This window comes from Agelaius phoeniceus, chromosome 2 (assembly GCF_051311805.1).
Source record: "Agelaius phoeniceus isolate bAgePho1 chromosome 2, bAgePho1.hap1, whole genome shotgun sequence".
NCBI classification, from domain to species: Eukaryota; Metazoa; Chordata; class Aves; order Passeriformes; family Icteridae; genus Agelaius; species Agelaius phoeniceus.
In genome coordinates this window covers 53,648,303-53,666,891 of record NC_135266.1, presented here as the reverse complement: position 1 = coordinate 53,666,891, position 18,589 = coordinate 53,648,303, and positions in this window count along the sequence as shown.

The window sequence follows — 18,589 nt, the reverse complement described above, 5'->3', positions numbered from 1 at the left end:
GATAAAATGTCTGTTATGCACTCTTGCAACACTATCAAAACAGCTGTATTTAAAAAATCAGATCTCTTTCAGTACTTAGGGCAGTGGAAACCTAGTTGTATATTCAATATTCTAACAGCCATTTTTAATAGTGCTTTCTGTAATTTAAGTGTATTTTCAGTTTTATCTTGAAATGTTCAGGTCCCCTATCTTGACTTTTTCTTACTGAGATTACTATAAACATTAAAATCATTTCACAAAACCTGAGAAGAGGTGCAAAAACTGATTAACAGCAAAGATGATAAAGATTAAATCAAGCCCTGGATCCTGCTCATCAATATTTTCCTTTGGATTTTATTTTAGTAAGCACATACATGCAAGAGGCATACAAAATCAAGTTTTCTCATTTATTCTCCATTGTTTTGTCTGAGAAAACAGCAAGAGAGATCTGGAAAACTAAGCAGATGCTTATTTCTGCAGCATCTGTCATGAATGTTTGCTAAGTCTGGCAAAAGCAGAAGACAGGTGGCTGGAGACAGTACTAATCCAGAAAAGACCCTTATTATGAATAGGTGTGCTAGGATTGTGTGGCAATTTTTTATTAAGTCCTCATGCTATTTTCTTTACACTAATAATTAAAGTCATTTGATAAAAAGAAGAATGAGAAAGAAGTAGACTGACTTGTAAAACTTTTCATTCAGACAAAGGAGTTCCACAATTTTGGAAAAAATAAGGTTACTGTGTAAGCTTTCTAAGCAAGTCTTTTGAAGTTCTGTTATTAAAAATATTTCAGTGACTTTCCAGAATTTTTACTAGCTGAGTTAAATAAATGAAAATTCTCCAGTTTTGATTATGTATATTTTTCTTCTTTTGGATGCTGTATGCAAGCAAGTAATTTTGCTATACCTGTACCTTTTCCCTGAATTTTCCCTGTCTATCTTATGCCACTGTGTTCTCCTGAAATTTCCCTCGTTTTACTCTGTAGCTGATGAATACAGAAATATGTGTATTTTAGAACCATATTTTTCACAGTGTGTTAACTTAGATAACACTTTTTTTTTTCATTGTGCCATAACAGCACATTCTTTTAATGAAAAATTGTCTTCCTTAAACATTTCAGTCATAACCCAAGCCCTTAAAAGCTGAGGGCAGCCTTCTGTGAGACCTTTGCCAAGATCAAAGTATAAAAGGGTCAGAGGAAAATCTCTCTAATGCTCACCTGGGGAAAATGAAACCTTTATTATGACAGAAAAAAAGAATTATGGCCAGTAACTGTATGAATGCAGTGAATCCATTGAATTTATAGTGGCAGTTAAAGAACCATTGAGCTAATGCTGAAATGTGGTACTTTATACTGGTTTTGTTATGTTTCTTGAATACAGAATTCTGGAATGAAAAAATGCTTGGTTGAAAAGGACACAGAATCACAGAATCACAAAATAGATAGGGTTGGGTGGAAGATCTGGAGACCATCCAATCCAACCCCCTGCCAAGGAAGCATCACCTCGAGCAAGGAAGACATCCAGGTGGGTTTTAAATGTCTCCAGAGAGGAAGATTCCTCAACAGCGTGTTCCAATGCTCTGGCATCGTCGCTGTGAAATTCTTCCTCAGGCTGAGGTGGAACTCCTGTGGTTAAGTTTATGGTCATTACTTCTCCTCCTGTCACTGGATAATGCTGAAAATAGTGTGGCACCACTCACCTTTGAAATATTTATATGTATTGATACATATAAATATTTCACAGCCTTCTCTTCTCCACACTAAATAGGCCCAGCTGCCTCAGTCTCTCCTCATAAGAGAGATGCTCCAGACCTCTCATCATCTTTGTAATCCTCTACCAGACCCTGTCCAGTAGCTCCTTGTCTTTCTTGTACTGCTGAGCCAAGAACAGAACACAGCACTGCAGATGTGACCCCACTAAGGCTGAGTAGAGAGGAAGGATCATCTCCCTCAATCTGCTACCACACTTCCTGATGACCTTTAGAGATCATCTATCTGTCCAATATAATATCACAGTCCAATATAATCAAAACATAATCTCTTTCAGTTTAAACCTCTTGTGACATCTACAGGCCTTGGTAAAAAAAGTCCCTCTTCACCTTTCTAATGAGCCTCTTTAAATACTGAAAGGCCACAATCAGGTCTTTCCTTTCAGCCTTCTCCAGGCTGAAGATTCTCAAGCTCTTTCAGCCTGTCCTTGTTGGAGAGGTGTTCCACTCTTACCATTTTCCTGGTCCTCCTCTGCAGGTATGTCATTCTTGGGCTGGGGCCCACACCTGGATGCAGAGTTCCAGGTGGAGTCCCACTAGAGTGAAACAGAGAGGGAGATCCATGTCCCTCAGTCTGCTGGTAACATTTCTTTTTATCCATCCCAGGATACAGTTGGCTTTCTGGGCTGAGAGCTCATATTGCCAGCTAAGGTCCCATTTTTCATTCACCCGGGTCTCCATGTCCTTCTCTTCAGGACTGCTCTGAATCCATTTGTAACCTACATATCTGCAATAGAGTGACAAAAACATTGAGGGAAACAGTATCTAGGGCCTTACAGAAGTCCAGGTATATATAGTTCAAGAACATATAGAACCTCCATAATGCTTCCTTTGTCTCTCCATCATAGAAGGACAATAGATAATCAGGCATGATTGGTGATAGATAAACATAACAGATAGATAAACTTATAGATAAACAGGCCCTTGGTGAAGTCACATTACCTCTCTCTAATTGGTTCCCCATCTTCCATATATTTTGAGGTATCTTACATGAGGATCTGTTCCATGATCCTTCTGGGCACAAATATGAGGCTTACTGGTTGTTGTTAACCAGGGTCCTCCTTTTCACCCTTTTAAAAATTATCATGATATTTCTCTTTTCTCAGTTACAGAAGTCTTTACCTGTCTGCCACAACTTTTCAAATGTGACGGAATATGGCTGGACAACTGCATCACCCAATCACCTCACCCTGAAATGTATCTTCTCATGTCTCTTGAGTTTGTGTTATGTTCAGTTTCCTCAGTGGTCGCAAATCTGATTTTCACTTCTGTTGCAGGACTTTATTCACACAATCATTGTCCCTTAATCCTTGAGGATTAGGGATTTGAGAGACGTAGGAAGAGATATTACCATTGTAAGGTGAGGCAAAAAAATTGTTGATTACCTCAGTATTTTCCATGTTGTTTGTCACTTGTTCTCCTTATTTTAGAATGAGAATATACTTTCTTCTCTGGCCATACCCGTTACCATTTTCAACCTCAACTGTGCCTTATTTTTCCTTTTCCCATCCATATACGTCCAAGCAGTGTCCACTCTTCTCAGGATACAAGTCATTGTGCATTTTCTTACACTTTAGTCCTTATTCAGGCATGCTGGATCTCCTGCCTTCCTTGGCTGCTTTGAGAGATTTTCAGCTCTAATAATAATCCCCTTATTGAGCTGTCAGCTCTGTTGAGTTCCTTTCTCCCAGCAGGCAATTTCCTAGTGAGTCATATTCAAAACTTCTTAAACTGAAAGTTTGCTTTTCTAAAATTCGGGGCTCTGACTCTACCCTTCATCTGGCCCATAATTCTCAAGACTGTGAATTCCACCCTAACCTGGGCAGCCCAGGTGGATGCCAATCTTGTCCTCTCTAACTAGTTCATTCCTATTGGTGAACATCAGGTCTAGTAATGTTCCTTCTCTTGGGCTCTCTATAACCCAGATTAAGAAATTATCCTCACCACACTCCAAGAACCTCTTGGACATTCTACATCTCGCTGTGCAGCTTTTCCAGCAGATGCCATGGTAATTGAATAAAGATTGAGAAAGTCAAGAGGTTAAAAATAAATACATATTTCATAAACTTCTAGAAGGTTTGTTATTCATCAGACGACAGCAATGAAACTAAAGCTGAATTTTTTTTCCCCTTGACATTATTGATCAAATCTTACTTAGATAAATCTTACTTACTCAACAAGTGGTTTTGTTAATAGATACTTTCACAGCTATCAAGGATGAGAGAGACTGATATTTAAATTGAAAAATTAAAAAGAAATAGAATAAAAAGAGGGGTTATCATAAGTACAATGAAATAAGGAGGATATCAGCTGACCACTGACATGATGAAGATTTCTCTTCAAATGAAGATAGGCTGAGAGAGCTGAGGTTATTCAACCAAAAAAAGAAAGTGATGGGGAGACTTATTGTGGACTTTTAATATTTAAAGGGGGCTCATATGAAAGCTGGAGTGAAATCTTCTGCCAAAGCCTGTAATGTGCCATGGGGTAATGATTTGTGCCAAGGGGTAATGGTTTTAAACTGAAGGAAGGTAGGTTTAGAACAGATTTCCAAGAAGAAGTAGAGGATGATCTAAGTTGAGGATGCCTCAGAAGATATTTGTGCCCGTCACAAGTGGTGTGGACAAGATGGGCTTTAAAAGTCCCTTCCAAACCAAACCATTCCATGATTTGATATTCTATATTTATTTGGTTGCACATAGTACACACACACACACACACACACACACACACACACACACACATACACACACACACATATATATATATATATAATATATATATATACACATTTTATTTAATTTCATTTGAGTGAAGAAATAGATAATATTAAATAAAATACAAATGTTATAGCATTACATGTATTTTAATAGACTGTCAGCTTAATTATTATAGCACTATTATAAAATACAGAAAACTAAATATATCTGAAATATGATTCTAACAGGCTCGTTTGCTATGCTTTATTAAAGGTGCCATGCTTTGTCTAAAACTAACTTTTGCCTAAAGAATAAGTATAGGTCTATTGGAGAAATTGTTTACTTCTATCAAGTTTAGTATTTTGTTTATTTTCTTTTCATAAAATAATAAAAAATATGGTAGCACTTTTTTGAAAGCTAAAGGCATAAAATAATATTAAATATTCCATCATACCCTTTAATATTGCTTATAGTAATACTCTGTGAAAGTTTTGTGGACAGACATTACATACTGAGGAATGTAATTAATTTTGCCAAATTAATAATTCATCTTGCAGATGTTTGTATCTGAGCTAGCTATTCATATAATCTTACAATGTGGTGGAAACAATACAGGATATTGTGGGAATACATTAAAAGTCTAACAGAATTCCATAACTCCTCAAAATTAAATTATTGTCTATGCTTATAACAGAATATATAACTCATAATACTTCTCTATATGTGTGGCTCAGGCTAGATCTCTAATTTAATCCTAAACAGTTATGTTAACTTTATTATTAATATGCAGTTCTATCTCATCTGCTAAGGATTGTCCACTGGCATTTATGTGATGGATGTTGTCTATGCTTCTTGATAAAATTTCTATGTCCTTGATAAAATTTAAACTTTTAATTCCTCTGGCTCCTGAACCATGAAGGTCAAATTCTACAATTCTGTTGTAAGTCATGAAAAGTTTTGTCAAACATTACAAAACTTAAAAGGAGTAACATAGAGGGGGAAAAGCAAAGCCTGGGATTAAATCAAAGTTTCTCTTAGAAAACAAACTTTAAAAGTCATAAATAAAGATGAGAAAAGATTCCATTACCTAACTACAGATTCATTTATATGGAGGTGTGTACCAAAGATAAAACTGCTGGATGATGATTTCAGTTACATTTAAGTGGTTTTTAGTGTTTGAGGAAGATCAAGCTTAATTCCCATAAGAGAAGGAGAATGACTTTTGGAAAAACAGAACAAAGCAAACTAAAATACCCATAGCCACACAGAAAAACCCAGTCTGCTTACAAAGTTCTTTCTCTGGCAGAGAGCTTTAAGATAACATTGTACAAGAATTAGATGCTTCTGATTATTTGAGACAAAAATGAGACAAAAATTATCAGTGCAGTAGCATGTTCATGCCACTTCTATTACTCTATAGAGAGTACTCTTTAGAGAGTAATAGAAGAGCTGGAAATGAGAAAATAGCTGGAGAGGGGAGGGGGAAGATTATCTGACTACAGAAAATTGTCAGTTTAACAGGAATCTATAGCAAATGATCTTACAATATATTTGAAAATGTATTTGTACTCAAAACAGTGTGTTTAATCAAAAGTTAATAAGTTCTATCTAGAGCACCAAGCCAATTCTGGTTTCATTTTTGTGCATTCTTGAGCAGCTGTAGTTTCAGAAACAGGATATTAATAGTATAAGCACTGTCCAGGTACTTCTTGAAGCCATGGAAGTATATAGCTGGGATCCCTAAATCATAAAATTTTAATCATAAAAATAACCATCTGTCCTAGTTTTGATACCTAACATTCATTGGCTAAAAGTATATTAGAGAAATTCTATTATAATAATTAACCAAAAAGGCCCCATTAAAATATAATTTTTAGGGACCCAAATTTAATTTATAAAATAAATACAAAAGCTAGACATAATTTTTGTTATCAACACCTTACCTGGGAGATGTTCTATTCCTGGAATGGGTAATCATAGCAAAAAATAAAATGATAAGTGAAAGAAAATGCAGGGATAAAAAACTCCAAACCAACCAACCAACCAACCAACCAACCAACCACCACCACCAAAATAATTCCATTACAATATTTTTATTCAACTGGCTATTTTGCCAAGAGTGATAATCTGATTAATTTTATCCGTTTAATGATTTTTTACACTCCCACTAATGGTCAAATTTCTGTGATTTTTAGATGTAATAAAAGAGTAAGCCTTAACGTGTAAAATTTTCTCTTGAAGAAAACTCTTTCCTTGGAGGAAGTGTTTTCTATATTCTACCTAGAAAGATATTGATAATTCCTACCTAGAAAGGAATTGATAATTTCTGACCAAATGTTCAGGAAGGCTTCTATGGAATATCTGATTTCAGCAAGTCAGTAGTTTGCAGTGGGATATAAGTCTCAAATTATAGCAAAAAATCCTCCAGCCTCCTTTTCCTGGTATCTGCATGGCTTGTGCATTTAAACAGGACATGTTGGGATTTTTTTAAAGTCATCCCTTCAACTTAAAGTTATGAAATCTAATTTAGTGGCAACGGTTAGTGTTAGGGACAAAGATCTTCATATAAGAGACTGCTGTAAGGATCCTTGAAATTACCTTTGTTTGGCTCAGAGGAGAAAATAAATGCTATTAAGAATATTTCCTGTGATTAAGATAGTTTCACATTATGTGCTTGGGTTTATGAACCTTCCTGTATTTTTGGTAGACAAATGGCTGAATACTGGTTCACTATAGTAGTATAGTGAGGTAATTTCAATAATTTTTCAGCTAGAATGGATGAGAAAATTAATATATTCACTTAGCAAGATAATTTTGAGCATTAGCTAAAAGACCCACAAACTTATTTTATATAAGCAATCAAAGAACAGAAATCTAAGAAAAAACTCCTGAAACACTACGTTCTAAAAATGGACATTGCAGGAACTTGAAATTCTGCAAATAATTTTAATTTAAATAATTAAACCAAGATTTTATTTGGAAAAAATCTATTAAGAAATATTTTTTTCTTGAAGGTTTTCATTGTAGTGATATATGTCAACTAAAGAAATGAGAATATCTTCTTTTCTTATAAAATTCTTTATGCCAATTATACTCACTTTATTTAGAGTTATGAAGGGAAACAGATAATCACATCTATTTCCTCAGTAATTAATTATTTTTTGTTTCCTAGTTTTATTCTGTTTTTTACATTCGGAAGATTTGTGCCATGCTTTTACTAATTTGACACCAAATATGTTAAATAAAGTAATTTTATACACACTTTAAATTTTACTTTATGGTTGACAGAAATACAGGTAATGTTGATTTATAAAATGTAACTCTACTTATCACAGCTGTAGTCTGGGCGTCTTTGACTCAGACAGATGTTTTAAAGTTCCTTTCTGTATGATCAACAGATTTCTGACTAGTTTATGCTGGCGTGTTGGGATACCCACTACCAGATTTTTTTAAATAAACATGTATTTCTATACTTTTTCTTGTTACACAAAAAATTAAAAATTCCACATGGAATCAAAATTCAGAAAAGAAATAAAACCAACCCTTGTTTTCTTGGTTTGTCCTGACTAATTTTTCAAGGTTTTGTTATTCGAAACTTCTCTAGCTATCCGGATTCCCAAAGTTTCCAGGATAAAGTAAGACAATATTTTCGTAGTCTTATGTACTATTTGACCTTCTTACATAAGAGAAGATACCACAATATAGTTTTTTTTAAATATTCTGTTATAAAGAGTCTAGAAAATAATAAATTCCAAATCCACATACATGTGAATTGATAGAACTGTAGGTTAAGTTAGGACTACAAATGCAGGCTAAAGTATGATGCCTCATACATTTCTGTGTTTCACCAAAAATAGTAACAACATTAATCTAAAAATATATTATACCAGATAATGACTGTATTTTCAATACAGTAGAAAAGCAAAACAGAAAATATAGAAAAACACAGGGTCAGCTATGTGAAAATCAAGTTACCTTGTTCAAGCTAGAACATAAAACGCTCTTGCTTAGAACCTACATGCAACAGTGGCAGACAAAAATATTTAGTTGCTTAGTTAGCTTTTAATTGTGAAACTTAAATAAATAAAAAACTGCCAGATCATAAGGAAGAGAAAATATCATAAAGTACTGTGGGTTGAATACAAAGAGCTGGCAATAAAGCAATGGCAACACAAATCTTTGCATTTTAAATCAATTGGTCATCTAAATGGCACATTTTCCCCTGACATACATCTTATGGGATAAAGCCATGGGTTTTGAAGGACTCTGCTGGCATCATTACAACACTACTCTCTCTTGTCTTTGGAAAAAAAGAATCCTGTTGTCTTCAAGAATGAAAATGTCACACAGTCATCTACAGGAGTGGCAACAAAGAGAATCTAGGGAGGGTGATCAGTCTTATTTCAGTACCTGGGCATACTTTAGGTATTAATATTGGACCAGATCTGCTTACTCTCATTGTCAATAACCTGAGCATCAGAAGAGAGTACATCAGCAGATCTTCAGAAAACAACAAACTGATAGGAGTAGAGAGTGAGAAAATACCATCTCTGTTTAAATGTTAAATTTGTCTTGAAGCAAAAGTTGATGCAGGAACTTGGATGCCATTTTCATGGGGTAAAATGGAGATAATTCTTTAATGGATGGAGAGAAAGAAAAAGATTTCCTGAAGAAGTCTAAAGAACAGTTAGACAGTGGAAGAAAGAGGAGCTAACATAGTAATGGAAAAAAAAAAGGCTATATTTCAATAAGAGTAAATTTAACAAGGTTGAAGGCAGCCAGCTAGGAAAGAAAAAGATGAAGTACTTGAAATTAGAAAGTAATCACTGAACAAAAAATTACTTTGGACAGAGTAATTTTATTAAAACATAAAGGTATAGAATTTACTTTTGGGAAGAAAGTGGGTACCATTGTCCAAAAGATACTCAGTACAGACAGTATGACAAAGCATCCAGTAAAGATAAAAAGAATTGAAATAGAAGATCTGAAATAGAGTGAGTATTTAAGTTTGCAAAGCATATATGTTTTCAGTTTGACATGAAAGATATTGGAGCAAAGAAACGGTAAAGAGAGCCGCAGCTGATTAGAAAATGTACCTAAATAGGAAGAAAATTCTATAGGGCAAATAGATGAGATAAAGAAGAAAAGATAGTCATAATGTTAATTGTATATTCAGAAGTATAAGTATCAGTGGAAAAGGGAAGGCAAAGAAAATCTCTTTCTGAAAAACAATAAAGGATGAACAAATGCCTAGAGCAAGTTACACAATTGTATTAAATTAGATAAACAGAAAGACTGAGGAAAAAGCAGACGTCTTTTTCAACACATGATTTTATTGAAAAAAAGATTAAATGTTCAAACCTGAAAACACTAGCTGAAGGTGTATTTAGCACTGATCTAAGATGATTTCTCAATTGTTTAAGAAATCATAGAGCTCACTGTTGAGTCATAGCCACATATAGACACAGTATTTTCAAAGCCCATAAAAAGAAGATTTCTAAGAATGATCTATGACACTATTCCACTGACTTTTCCTCTCTTTATGGTTTCTTGGTTTTTATTTTTCTTGACTATATGCATGTATAATATTTCTGTTAATTCACTCTGAGTATTATCAAGAGGTTGTGATAAGGAATTAATGTTTCAGTATAAAGTTACAAGTCTGTTTCATTAGACTAATCAAAGAACCCTGCAAAGAACTCTAAGTAACTTGTAAAATGCACTAGAATTAGATAATTGTATAATCAATTTAATCTATGGTTTGTTTTGGGGGCAGATTTTTTGTTTGTTTGTTTGTTTTGAGGATGTTTTTTGTGGTTTTTTGTTTGTTTGTTTTCATAAAGAAAATTCAGTGTTTAAAAGCATACGCCAGAAGTGTGCCCCTCCTGCATGTTATAGAGTGTTTTTTTACCTCAACACAAATTCAGCCTAGCAAAATGATGGTGTAAGGACTCTTAGCAAGTAAATGTGACTTAAAACCCTAGTGTTCACACTATCTGCAAGAGCTGAATGACTGTGAGTGTTGTATGTGTATTGTGACTTTGCCCAAAGACAATAACTAGGCTCGAGTTACCATGTGCATAACTCTGTCTCTCCATGTGCATAAAAATGTCTCCCTCATTTTCAGAGTCTGGTATTTACCCAGACATAAATTTCCCAAAGGATGTACAGGGCCACCTTCATTTTGTTCAAGCGGTAATTTTTGTCAATTAGTTTTGTTGTAAGGCAGAGGCAAGACTGTGAATAAAATACTTCATGCTCAGAATTAGAAATATGTTGCTGTCAAGGAATCTCACCATATCTGTGTTGTACAGCATTAGGTCAACATACATTGCATGGAAAGGAAATGCAGTGTCATCATTATTACTATTTGCTGTTTCTTCTCAAGGACTTTGAATCCTACTATTAAGCTTGACAATACAGATAAAATATTAATAATTTTCAAGATTAATTGATTTGAAACTGTCATAATTATATCAGTTGAGAATGTGTTTTCTCTTCTTGTAAGTAATGCTGGTACTATATGGCTGTTGCAGTCTTCCACCCCTAATTTCTCTTTTCAGAAATAACATTTGTGTTGTCACTACACATACCACACTTGGTATCTTTCAGTGCTTTCTGCTTAAAAGTTAGTGAGCAGGAACCACTCAAATAGGCAAAATAAAGAGTCCAAGGACTGATATTATGAGAGAAAGAAAGACTAAAGGGGTTTTTGTGTGGGAGGGGAGGAATCTTAGAATACATTTGCAGCTGTAAAGTTGAAAAGCCTTTTCCCTGTACCACCACAAGTGCTGTGCAGATGCTGTTATGCAGCAAGGTGAATACAACAGACAAGTTGCAATGTAAAGGCTGCATCACCATAATAAATTGCAAGACCTTCAGAGTCATACTCAGATAATGATGTTACAGCTACAGTTATGGCTTATTTATTTAACCAAGGGCAAAGTTGTTGAGACACTTTCATTTTCAAGAAAGGCCTGACAAGGCAGATGGCAGTAATGGCACTGGACAAATTAACTTCTCCGCTAGCTAGCCAATACAAACTACAGCACAGCTCAGGAGGACAGAGTGTGTGCTCTTAAGAGGAAACATAAACCAATGAAATTAAATACCTACTGAACATTAATAAACCCATTAGTGAGCATTAATAAAATAAAAACGCTCACTCCTTTACAGCCTTGGAAGTCAGCAGCTCCATTCTCTGTGAACTATTTAGTGAGGCTGGAAGAATGATTTGAGGGGGAGAGCAGGGAAAAGAGTAAATCAGAAGGTAGGTTTTAGTTAATGGAAAGGGACTGAATATAGCTAAGGGCTGAATCAGCTGAAGTGAAGGTTGGAATGAGTCTATGAGGAAATTAATAATTCTGTATACAAAGAGGGGTTTCGATAGCATGCAGTAAATAACACCTAGGGACACAAACTTAACAATGAGGATGAAACAAATCATGGAATAGCTGCAGTTTCCTGCGCCACTGTCCTTCAGCCTGAATGAGGTGCGGGCATGGTAGAAAAAAAAAAAGGTCTGTAATTAAATACCACATCAGAATGGAACAGGATCAAGGTTGCTTGGTTCCTTATTTGGGGTTCCCACCCCTTTTGACTTGTCTGCCCAGTAATGACTGGAATTCATTATTCTGTTATAGACTTGCTTATTCATCTCTCCTTTATTTCTCCTTGCCTATCTTCATCCTCTTTCATGTATATGTCCTTTCTAAATCCTACTGTATGCAGTGCTAATGAACTGTATACATATTTCCAACATATTCAAAATACCAAGAAATAATAGAATAAAAATTCCAAACAAAACAAAACAGAACAAAACAAAACAAAATAAAAAATCCAACCCAACCCAACCCAACCAAACACCACCAAAAAAACTCAAAACAAACAAGCAAACAAACAATCAAAGAAACAAAAAATAACTAAAAAAAACCCCATCAAATCAAACAGAAACAAAAAACCCAAAGGAAAAAACTATACAATTCGGTACTGGTCCCATAAGTAGTTCACCAATCTCCAGGAACCTATGATTTTAAAATGCTTGTCATGAAGCTCTGTCCCTACTGGAAAGTCACTATCTCTGTGCCAGGAACCGAGTTGCAAAAATATAGAAGGTTGAAGTCCATTAGAAATTGGCACACACTATAACCATAACATTTTGTGGATCTTTGATCTCTCTGAGGCTTTTTTTGGTATTTTAACACATCAGAGAATTGTAACTTGCCTTGTAAAAATGTGCTGCCACCCATACTTAAAAGTAAGTCAACAAAGAATTATACATGTACTCTACTGACTTCATGTGCCTCACTGAAGAACCAAAACGGGAAGCATGGTGACTTTTTCCATAATCAGTGGAAAGCTAAAAAGGACTGTTTAGTGGGCTGAATCATCCCCTGGACTGTCTATCTTCACTGTTTGTAGATGGCATGGAGAACATTTGGCCTCCCATTAAATTAATTCAATTAGAAAAATAAACAAACTTCAGATGTCAAAACCATTACTGAGCAGTCTAAATGTCATCATAATGGTTAAGCATTTTTACCTATCTTTTTTGCAGATCCACTTCTATGACAATAAATAAAAATATAGGAAACATTTCCCATAACTAGCCGATTAACACAAAAGCAAATGACATTTTGTGGTATTTGGATGAATTCCATGTTTATAATGCTACTTTATTTTACATCTTTATATATTTTATAATTAAATTAATTTTTATTGAATCTTCCCTTTTAGTTCTTAATATGTGAATTGCTCTCTATTGTAGAAGCTTCCTGAACACATTCTGTCCATATGCACACAGAATTTATCATGAAGATGTTTTTATTAAACAACTAAGCAAATAAAGAAGTGCTCCAGAGACTTTTATCAAAACACTGAACTGTCATTCTTCATTTACTGTTATATAGTTGCAAAGATTGTTTATTCATTCTTGCTCTATTTATCTAACACCAGCTTTACTGTTCAAGGTCACAGAGAGAGAAGAAAAACATTTCTAGAATGCTTCAGAGTTGGACAAAAATATGTGTCTGCAATGAAATCTTTTTAGAACACATTCCATTGTAATTCAGGAGTCACATTGCAAGTGGAGGTTTCAAACAGGTATATCATAATCAATGAGATTACTTTTATATTCTATGAATTGCAGACAGGGTTTTTGGCAAAAATTAAATTTTAACATCAGATGTTATTAACTTTGTTGTTTTTAAATTTTTTTTGAGTTTTCTCTCTTGTTTTAATATTATCATTGTCATCATTATTAATTTTTAGTTTTCAGATATAATAATTTCAAAGGTATGTGGAATGTCTGCAGTTATGTTCACTTGCTTTGTGGCTACTTGTACAAGAAAAATAGTTCCACTTACTTTCCAGGTTTTTTTCAGAAATGAAAACTTATTCAGACAGAGAAGGTACAGAATTAATACAAAATGGGGCAAGACTGAAAGTCCATCTAGCCCAAAACTTTGGTTTTGACATGGCAGCCAAAACCAAGTATACAAATACCAACACAAGAAGAGAACAAGGATATATGATTCTTCAAAATATGTATCCTCTTAGACACCATTCATTTCCAGATTGCATTTCCATGTAACTATCAATAAGCCTAATATCTTGCTACTATATAGTAACTTAAAGTTAATATTTTTTAAAATGTGAAACTAGGAATCCTTCTACCCATGCAATTCACTTTGCATTCTCTGTTGAAATGCTTTCACGTCTTCTGGAATCTAACATAACTTTTCCAGCAAATGCAGTCTGAGTGTCACCAGTTCATGTATTCTCATTCTGCTTTTGAATTGTATTTCAAGAAATGGCTATCAAACGGTAACAAACAAGTATCATACCCATTTATTTTTTGACATGTCTGCCTGTAAAAATATTGTGAGTTACAACAATGAACATTAGATTTAACCATGGTTTTTTTGTTGTTTTTCTTTTTATATAGACTTCTGCACAGTGAGCACAGAGTTGAGATAGATTCGTGTTTTTACATAAAATACCAAGCAACATGGTCCTGAGGCTATGGTTTCCAGGACACATACACACTAAGCATGACTTACTTCCATTCTGCTATTAAAAATGAAGTTATTAGTTATTAGGACCAAAAAGAAGCTGTCCTTTTAAACAAGACTAACCATGGAAACACACCCTTCTCTCAATCCTTACACAATAAAACTAAAATAGCCAAAATACAAAACACTCTGTCTCTAAAACTCACAAAAATTACTTGAAGTAAGATATTTAGTACTCTACACTTCTTGCCTTTTCTTTTATTCTTTTTTCCCCCCCTGTTTTTGCTTGTTTTCTCAGTTTGGTTCTTGTGGGTTTTTTCCTTTTTATTTTAATATTTTGATTTCAATGCCTGCCGGAGACGTCAATCCCTCAGCAGGTAATTCCTTTCTTCTGATTTGAGCCATCTAAAGCTTAGCGAGGTGTTCAACTCTAATGAGGAATGAGAGGGAGAGAGGGAGAGAGATGATGCTACTGAATAAACAAAGAGTTAAATCTAGGTGACTAAGATTCAAATGGCTGAAGTCAGATGTGATGAATTCCATCCTTAAGAGCTTAATGGACTTCCTGACACACTATAATATTTATAGATGACTCAAAGCTACTGAGATACATTAATAAGAACAGAATAGTAAAGTCTGGGCTGCTCAACGTAAGGACCATAAGATTCTAATGCTGCTTGGCTATGCTTGACTTTGCATTTTGGTAGAAGATACAAGTTTTCCCTCAATCCTTTAGGGGTAAGGTATTCAGTGGCACTTGATATGTCATCATTTGCATGACCTCAGAGAATCAGGCAACTTGACATCCCATTGTACACTACATTAGACTAGTTTCCACTGTCTTGGCTTCATTCCAGCTTGGGTAAATAGGTTCTGTCTACTTACATTTCCTTGGGTTTCATCTGGTTGTGCTATTCTTCTAGACTTTCTGCTTCAATTTGTTATGTAATGCTCATGTATGTTCTTCAGTACTTACTGTATTTCAGTGGTAGATGAAGTGAACATTAATAGCACCTACCACTCTCACAGGCTGAATGAACAAGTCTACACAGCACCTGGAGCTCCAGTGATGAGAGAGGCTACAAAAGTGGAGAGCATATATCATTAAATCATCCTTAATCTTTCTTGGTGCTCACAAATATGCGAGTCGCATAATGTTAAATGTTTTCTTTTTAATGAAGTACTATGACATACTGTAGAGGGCAAGTAAAGAAAAATATATAAATAAAAGACAATATAAACATCTCTTGATGCAGCATACAAGAAATGCAATACTGTGTGATTCTTAAAAAGGTCATGTCTTAAGCCAGTGCCACTAGTGGAGTCTGTGATGGCTGTATCCAGCTTTCTGTGAACTTTGGGGAACCAATGACAATATTTCCAGGGGCTGTTTGGAAAAAGCGACCCAGACCTCTTGTAGGTACACAAATATTAGTGTAAGTCAGTCATTACTTTGTAAGCAGTGGACAGCCTGAGCCTGTAGAGCTCTCCTGCACAGCCCTGTGCAGCACACCAGGATGTGCCCTTGAGCAGGGATGGCTCTTAATGCTACTCCTCAAGGCTGACAGATTCCTTGCCACAACAGATTCCCAGTAAGTGATTAATAGCATGCAAAACTTTGAAACCTTAACTAAGTTATATAAGGGATTGATTGTGCACATCTCATCCTTTAGACATAAACCATTGACCAGGTTTGGGCCTAGGATTGGATCCAGCTGCACCTAGATGTCTCTCTGAGATGGAGTTTAAAAAGCAAGGACATCCTTCCAGAACCATGACTCAGTGGGTAGTACTCCCCGACAGCTTTGTCTGACCCTGCTATCTATGAAGTAAATAATCAACAGCACCTTGTCACCGAATCTTGTTAAACCTTTTTCTCATTAATATTAAATTTTGTTAACTCACTGCTTTGTATCAATAAATTATATCATCTCTTCCCCCTTGTGAGTGAAGTCCATTACTCCGTCTGCAACAGAGGGGTATGAAACAAACCATATTATCTGATAATTTGCTTAAATAAATTAACTCATTTTCCTGAACAAACAAAAAATACACTTTCCTACTGGAGCTGAAAAAGGATTTTTTCCCACTGATACCTATAATAATTTACATTTTGCCAGATTTGATATGGGTTAACTATTCCTCTTCAAAAAGTCATTAATTTGTCATTATTGGAAAGAGCACACTGTACTAACTGGGACCGTGACTTGATTAGAGTCTTAGAATCTAAGGCCAGAGGCACTGTTAAATGATTTAGTCTGATCACAAAACAATGCATTTCACCTAGTGTCAAACATTAACAATATTTGTTTAGATTCTAAATTCCTCACTTGTGTGACAGTAAACCACAGGAAGCCAGAGGCTCTATTTGCTTCTAAGAGGTAAATAATTTGTTGCTCTAGACTGTTGTCATATCCTGTTACAGTTCTATTAGAATGTTAATATGGGAGCAGCAGCATATACACACACTTCAACCTTCCCCCTCTGCTTCGAAATGAAGCATTGCCTAAGCTTAAGAAAATGTTCTACAGTATCCTGAAATCTTTTATTTCCCTGCAAAAAACTCAACATCTCTTTTGTTACAGTAGTCAAAGAGCCAAGATGTCTGCAGCTTGGACCTTGTACACCATATCTAAGCTTTCCATAGATCTAATATCTATGGAAAAGTTTTCAAGATCATGTCCTGATTTTTCAGCCATGTCCTGACCCCACAATCTCAAACAAAGGCACATTAGTGCCTTTATCATCAATTTCCTTTGCCTCTTGTATCTCACAGCAACCTCTCTTTCTGATTCCTCAGATAGACATATGTCAAGGCACAATGACACACTCCTCCCAATCTGAACAATTGAGATGAGAATCTAGGAGTTCATACCAGGAACCCAGTAGTACAAATTTTGTCTTTGGCATTAAATGTTTACTATAATCAGATGGAATCATCTGTGGGGAAATGGAAAACAGTAGTCCAAATGTTTAGTGTTCTGAGAGACAAATAATGAAAACTGACAGAATACAGGAATCACAGAATAGGAAATTGGAGAAACAGTCACTCACTGCAAAAATTAGAAAAAATTAGCTTATTTTGTGTATGTGTGAGACATTTCTAGTGCCATAAGGAGTTGCATTTTTGGAAAACATATTGAATTCTCTGAAACTCTTCTGAGAGCACTGACATTGGATATAAGGACATAGTTAAAAAGAAAAATAAATCCCAGCAGTATAAGAATAACATTTATCTTACTTTTATCTCATCATTCAAAGACAAATAAGGAAAAATATAAAACTGAATAATCTTATAACTGTATCATGTACAGTACTTTGTCTATGTAAATTACTTTTGAAATCTATGTTTCAAAGAAGTTGCTAACCATATCATGTCTGTGAGTGTGCCTTAACCATTGTATTAAAAGATCTTATTTCATATAGAGGTGATGTTACAGGGTTTACAGCACAGAGGTTGGTGACTTCTCAAGAGTGTCTCTTTATCCTTTTTCTAAATGCACTACAGGCAATGCTGGAAGCTTTAATCTTTCAGAGGAAACCTTAGAGTTGGCCACACTTAGTAAATTTCTCTATGTGAGTCTTATCCTCTGGGCCCAAACTCTTCAAGCTAGAGCATGACCTACAGTAAAGTATTGCCTGCCTTGACTTTGTCCCTTCCTCCAGGCAAAGATGAATGGGATATGATTAAAACAGATCATTTTATGCTGGAAATACTTCTGTGAATGAGCTATGAGGGAGCCCAGGTGACTGTGTCACAAACTTCTAAAATTTTGTCAAATAAATCTCACAAAGACTATCCATGAAGTGCAATCAACTATTTTAGACCGTTTTTACTACTTCTCTACAGACACTGAGTTGCCCAAAAATCCTTTCCTAGGATATGCTGTCGTGATGAGATACAATTTACAATGATAGGCAATGATAGTTGATATTATGTTTTGACAAGTGGCCCCAAGCTGCTTCTGTCTTTCTTTAAGTAGCCCCAAGCCTCTTCTAAAATTCTAAAATAGCTTGAGAAGATAGCAAAACAAGAAATCATACATGTACACAAACCAGTACCTCAATTTTCCCTGTATCACAGTACATATTCAAAGATGAGAGGAATTACTCCTCTTTTATTCTCTC